Below are 7,050 nucleotides of genomic sequence, written 5' to 3'. Positions count from 1 at the left end.
GAAATGGATTGTTGCTGACCCCCCCCCCCGCACCGATTGACAGTCAGAGGTGATCGCATTATTTGCGGGGTGCCACAGAAAATGCAGGCGCATGCGTATGCTCTTAGCAATTTTTGCAGTTGGATTGCTTATTGCGATTACAATCCAACCTGAATCAGGCTCTATTACCTATCACAATGCACTGCAGGTAGTACAAAATGGGGTTAATATAGGAGAAAAACCCCCAGAGCTGTGCTCCTTAACTGTCCCTGGTGGCTAGTGGAGCAGCTGCCCAGTAATCAGTGTCCACGCCAGTGCGCACACGGCCCGCCCCCTACAGCCACGCAGGATCTCGGTATAGTGTGGGCACAGAAGCCCCTTACCTCCCTTTCATCAGCGGCCTCGTGATCCCGGAGGGCGGTGTGTGTGTGACTGACCTTAGGAAGAAACCGGAGCCTCCGCTGCAGTGACCCAGCAACCAGGGCACGGGAGTATACTGCGCCGCTGGGAGTGATGGAGCTGCAGTAAAGATGTCTATTAGACCTAGCCTGCTGCAGCCCTTGTAGATTCTTATAAAAAAAGTTCTTCTTTTCTTGTCAAAATTAATAGCTAAGAATAGGCTGCCTGAGGCAGCCCCCTGTTAAGTGGCCTACTACTGAAGGCACCAACTACAAACTGAGCTCCCTGTTCATGGAAGCGAGGTTCCGCTGAGGTTCCGCTGAGCATCTTGGGAACAGTCAAAAGCTTTGAGCCTGTTGGTGCCTCAGATCAAGATCCTACTCTACACCCCAATGTGAATCCTTGTGGAGTCCAGTGTACCCCACAGAAGAAATGAATGTGTCACACCCATTGGCAGCAACATTAGAATAGCTGCTGATGGGCACAATTGAGAAAGGAAGGGGGGAAAACATTTGAATCCAGCACATATATGTAATTTGAATATGTAATTTGTACCTTCCTACTTTAAAATGTAATGGATGAACCTCACCCTGTGAGAACTATCTTTATGATCAAGAGATCTCATATGCAAGATAAGTATGTGTTGGCAGAGGTGCTCACTGGGCAGAGATGCTGATCGCATCTCTGGCATGTGCCGGTGCACTGCGGCACCAGCACACACACACACTTCAGACCTGATCTCCTGTTGTGTGAATATGCACAGCAGAGATCAGATCTGAATTAGGCCCTATATACAGCTGTCAGTAAGGCAGGGATCTGCTGCTGCCAGTGAGGCAGGGATCTGCTGCTGCCAGTGAGGCAGGGATCTGCTGCTGCCAGAGAGGCAGGGATCTGCTGCTGCCAGAGAGGCAGGGATCTGCTGCTGCCAGTGAGGCAGGGATCTGCTGCTGCCAGTGAGGCAGGGATCTGCTGCTGTCAGTGAAGCAGTGATCTGCTGCTGTCAGTGAGGCAGTGATCTGCTGCTGTCAGTAAGGCAGGGATGTGCTGCTATAAGTGAGGCAGGTATGTGCTGCTGTCAATGAGGCAGGGATGTGCTGCTGTCAGTGAAGCAGGGATGTGCTGCTGTCAGCAAGGCAGTGATCTGCTGCCCACTATCTCCCTATCACCCCTGCCTGAGTCACACACTTTCCCTGTCACCCCTGCCCCAGTTACCCACTATCTCCCAGTCACCGCTGCCTCAGTTAACCACTATACCTGCGACCCCTGCCTCAGTCACCCACTATACCAGTCACCCCTGCTTTAGTCACCCACTATCTCTGTCACCCCTGGCTCAGTCAACCACTATCTCCATATCACCCCTGCCTCAGTCACCCACTATCCCTGTCACCCCTGCCTCAGTCTCCTACTGTCCCTGTCACCCCTGCCACAGTCATCCACTATATCCCTATCACCCCTGCCTTAGTCACTGACTATCTCCCAGTCACCCCGGCCTCAGTCACCCACTATCTCCCACTCATACATGCTTCAGTCACCCACTATCAACCCACTGCTAAATTGTGCTTCCTAGCTGTTTTTATAAAATCACTGAATCAAATCTAACTCTGATTACATCAGAGAAGGCCAGGTACCCTACACCAGAACAGGGGGTTTGAAATTTTGACTTGTCTACTTAAATATCACCAAAACCTGATCACAAGGACAATTATGTCCCTGGGTGGGATTGAACCACCAACCTTTTGGTTAGTAGCCATACACACTAACCGATTGCGCCACAGAGACACTTTGCAAAAAGTACATACTGACAAAGGCTAATAAGCATACATATAGAACGTTTCCTAGAAAAACTTTAAAAAGTCAATAATCTGGAGAGTTTTTGTAAGATGTTTCTTCCATCAACCAACGAAGAAACACATTGGTACTTTCCCATGATGAGTGAGTGCTTCAGGATCTCTTGCACTTACATGTGCAGCAGAGTACTGCAATGGAAGCATGCTGGGCCCATAACCCAGAGGTAGGCAGATTAAAACTATCCTCTGCTATATGCATTTTTTTTGTTAAAGTAATCCAAAACTGGGATTGATATTTTTGCTCTTTTATTTTTCATTAAAGTACAATAACTTTTACCATTTTAATTTGTTTTAATAGTATATTGAAAGTATTGTTTTCTTTTAAAAATCCATTAATTTTCTTTACCCTATTATTAAAATGGTAATTGACAAAAACAAACTACATTGTCACCAGAAGAGCAATACAAAATGTACAAGTGATATATTAAAATCATCTTTCCAGCTTGAATTTCAATGATGCATTGGGGCAACGATTTTGTGAGAAACATTTTCACCCTTAAATAAAGATTTTCTTAATTCCTTACCTGTGTGCTAATTAGATATCACCTTGTTTTCACATTAAACAGACTTCCACATGAGAAAGCAGCAAGGATGCAGTGGCGTTAATGTTTCCTGGTGTCAACCTGTATTATTTCAGTAGACATTGAAATGAGGATGCATCTTGCTGCCTTTCCAATGAAGCAAGTTTAATTTAGTAATAGGTGAAAAACCATCCTTACAAAGGTGTTAATCAGAGACTTGGCTTTGTGGACACTTTTCAGAGAACAAATTTGTTAGCATAAAAATAAAGCCAGAAAATGAAGAGCTGTTTAATCACTCAATTGGATTTTTTTGCCAGCATATTTCTTTTTCTCTGCAACCCACTGCTAAATTGTGCTTCCTAGCTGTTTTTATAAAATCACTGAATCAAATCTAACTCTGATTACATCAGAGAAGGCCAGGTACCCTACACCATAAGAGGGGATTTGAAATTTTGACTTGTCAACTTAAAGATCACCAAAATCTGATAACAAGTTCAATTACGTCCCTGGGTGGGATTGAACCACCAACCTTTTGGTTTATAGCCGTACACACTAACTGATTGCGCCACAGAGACACTTTGCAAAAGTACATACTGACAAAGGCTAATAAGCATTCATCTAAAACGTTTCCTAGAAAAACTTTAAAAAGTCAATAATCTGGAGAGTTTTTGTAAGATGTTTCTTCCATCCACCAACGAAGAAACGCATTGGTACTTTTCCATGATGAGTGAGTGCTTCAGGATCTCTTGCACTTACATGTGCAGCAGAGTACTGCAATGGAAGCATGCTGGGCCCATAACCCAGAGGTAGGCAGATTAAAACTATCCTCTGCTATATGCATTTTTTTTGTTAATTAAAGTAATCCAAAACTGGGATTGATATTTTTGCTCTTTTATTTTTCATTAAAGTACAATAACTTTTACCATTTTAATTTGTTTTAATAGTATATTGAGAGTATTGTTTTCTTTTAAAAATCCATTAATTTTCTTTACCCTATTATTAAAATGGTAATTGACAAAAACAAACTACATTGTCCCTAGAAGAGCAATACAAAATGTACAAGTGATATATTAAAATCATCTTTCCAGCTTGAATTTCAATGATGCATTGGGGCAACGATTTTGTGAGAAACATTTTCACCCTTAAATAAAGATTTTCTTAATTCCTTACCTGTGTGCTAATTAGATATCACCTTGTTTTCACATTAAACAGACTTCCACATGAGAAAGCAGCAAGGATGCAGTGGCGTTAATGTTTCCTGGTGTCAACCTGTATTATTTCAGTAGACATTGAAATGAGGATGCATCTTGCTGCCTTTCCAAAGAAGCAAGTTTAATTTAGTAATAGGTGAAAAACCATCCTTACAAAGGTGTTAATCAGAGACTTGGCTTTGTGGACACTTTTCAGAGAACAAATTTGTTAGCATAAAAATAAAGCCAGAAAATGAAGAGCTGTTTAATCACTCAATTGGATTTTTTTGCCAGCATATTTCTTTTTCTCTGCAACCCACTGCTAAATTGTGCTTCCTAGCTGTTTTTATAAAATCACTGAATCAAATCTAACTCTGATTACATCAGAGAAGGCCAGGTACCCTACACCATAAGAGGGGGTTTGAAATTTTGACTTGGCTACTTAAAGATCACCAAAATCTGATAACAAGGTCAATTACGTCCCTCGGTGGGATTGAACCACCAACCTTTTGGTTAATAGCCATACACACTAACTGATTGCGCCACAGAGACACTTTGCAAAAGTACATACTGACAAAGGCTAATAAGCATTCATCTAAAACGTTTCCTAGAAAAACTTTAAAAAGTCAATAATCTGGAGAGTTTTTGTAAGATGTTTCTTCCATCAACCAACGAAGAAACACATTGGTACTTTCCCATGATGAGTGAGTGCTTCAGGATCTCTTGCACTTACATGTGCAGCAGAGTACTGCAATGGAAGCATGCTGGGCCCATTACCCAGAGGTAGGCAGATTGAAACTATCCTCTGCTATATGCATTTTTTTTGTTAAAGTAATCCAAAACTGGGATTGATATGTTAGCTATTTTATGTTTACTTAAAGTACAATGACTTTTACCATTTTAATTTGTTTTAATAGTATATTGACAGTATTGTTTTCTTTCAAAAATCCACTTAATTTTCTTTACCCTATTATTAAAAGGGTAATTGACAAAAACAAACTGCATTGTCACCAGAAGAGCAATACAAAATGTACAAGTGATATATTAAAATCATCTTTCCAGCTTGAATTTCAATGATGCATTGGGGCAACGATTTTGTGAGAAACATCTTCACCCTTAAATAAAGATTTTCTTAATTCCTTACCTGTGTGCTAATTAGATATCACCTTGTTTTCACATTAAACAGACTTCTACATGAGAAAGCAGCAAGGATGCAGTGGCGTTAATGTTTCCTGGTGTCAACCTGTATTATTTCAGTAGACATTGAAATGAGGATGCATCTTGCTGCCTTTCCAATGAAGCAAGTTTAATTTAGTAATAGGTGAAAAACCATCCCTACAAAGGTGTTAATCAGAGACTTGGCTTTGTGGACACTTTTCAGAGAACAAATTTGTTAGCATAAAAATAAAGCCAGAAAATGAAGAGCTGTTTAATCACTCAATTGGATTTTTTTTGCCAGCATATTTCTTTTTCTCTGCAACCCACTGCTAAATTGTGCTTCCTAGCTGTTTTTATAAAATCAATGAATCAAATCTAACTCTGATTACATCAGAGAAGGCCAGGTACCCTACACCATAACAGGGGGTTTGAAATTTTGACTTGTCTACTTAAAGATCACCAAAATCTGAAAACAAGGTCAATTACGTCCCTGGGTGGGATTGAACCTCCAACCTTTTGGTTAGTAGTCGGACACACTAACCGATTGCGCCACAGAGACACTTTGCAAAAAGTACATACTGACAAAGGCTAATAAGCATACATCTAGAACGTTTCCTAGAAAAACTTTAAAAAGTCAATAATCTGGAGAGTTTTTGTAAGATGTTTCTTCCATCAACCAACGAAGAAACACATTGGTACTTTCCCATGATGAGTGAGTGCTTCAGGATCTCTTGCACTTACATGTGCAGCAGAGTACTGCAATGGAAGCATGCTGGGCCCATAACCCAGAGGTAGGCAGATTGAAACTATCCTTTGCTATATGCATTTTTTTTTGTTAATTTAAGTAATCAAAACTGGGATTGATATTTTTGCTCTTTTATTTTTACTTAAAGTACAATAACTTTTACCATTTTAATTTGTTTTAATAGTATATTGACAGTATAGTTTTCTTTAAAAAATCCACTTAATTTTCTTTACCCTATTATTAAAAGGGTAATTGACAAAAACAAACTACATTGTCACCAGAAGAGCAATACAAAATGTACAAGTGATATATTAAAATCATCTTTCCAGCTTGAATTTCAATGATGCATTGGGGCAACGATTTTGTGAGAAACATCTTCACCCTTAAATAAAGATTTTCTTAATTCCTTACCTGTGTGCTAATTAGATGTCACCTTGTTTTCACATTAAACAGACTTCTACATGAGAAAGCAGCAAGGATGCAGTGGCGTTAATGTTTCCTGGTGTCAACCTGTATTATTTCAGTAGACATTGAAATGAGGATGCATCTTGCTGCCTTTCCAATGGAGCAAGTTTAATTTAGTTATAGGTGAAAAACCATCCCTACAAAGGTGTTAATCAGAGACTTGGCTTTGTGGACACTTTTTAGAGAACAAATTTGTTAGCATAAAAATAAAGGCAGAAAATGAAGAGCTGTTTAATCACTCAATTGGATTTTTCTACCAGCATATTTTTTTCTCTGCAACCCATTGCTAAATTGTGCTTCCTAGCTGTTTTTTATAAAATCACTGAATCAAATCTAACTCTGATTACATCAGAGAAGGCCAGGAACCCTACACCATAAGAGGGGGTTTGAAATTTTGACTTGTCTACTTAAATATCACCAAAACCTGATCACAAGGTCAATTATGTCCCTGGGTGGGATTGAACCACCAACCTTTTGGTTAGTAGCCAGACACACTAACCGATTGCGCCACAGAGACACTTTGCAAAAAGTACATACTGACAAAGGCTAATAAGCATTCATCTAGAACGTTTCCTAGAAAAACTTTAAAAAGTCAATAATCTGGAGAGTTTTTGTAAGAATTTTCTTAAATCAACCAACGAAGAAACACATTGGTACTTTCCCATGATGAGTGAGTGCTTCAGGATCTCTTGCACTTACATGTGCAGCAGAGTACTGCAATGGAAGCATGCTGGGCCCATTACCCA

The 7,050-nt window shown here is 40.0% G+C and overlaps 2 non-coding genes across 2 annotated transcripts; both read right to left on the bottom strand.

Annotated features, from left to right (window-relative positions):
* Window positions 1-2,083: 2,083 nt before the first annotated feature.
* Window positions 2,084-2,157, bottom strand: TRNAS-ACU (transfer RNA serine (anticodon ACU)). The gene has a single exon. It is a non-coding gene; the product is annotated as a tRNA-Ser (tRNA).
* A 4,590-nt stretch (window positions 2,158-6,747) lies between these two features.
* Window positions 6,748-6,821, bottom strand: TRNAS-ACU (transfer RNA serine (anticodon ACU)). The gene has a single exon. It is a non-coding gene; the product is annotated as a tRNA-Ser (tRNA).
* Between the last annotated feature and the right edge of the window lie 229 nt (window positions 6,822-7,050).

The sequence above is a fragment of the Pseudophryne corroboree genome (assembly GCF_028390025.1).
Source record: "Pseudophryne corroboree isolate aPseCor3 chromosome 7 unlocalized genomic scaffold, aPseCor3.hap2 SUPER_7_unloc_1, whole genome shotgun sequence".
NCBI classification, from domain to species: Eukaryota; Metazoa; Chordata; class Amphibia; order Anura; family Myobatrachidae; genus Pseudophryne; species Pseudophryne corroboree.
This window is presented reverse-complemented; position numbering and strand designations above follow the sequence as displayed.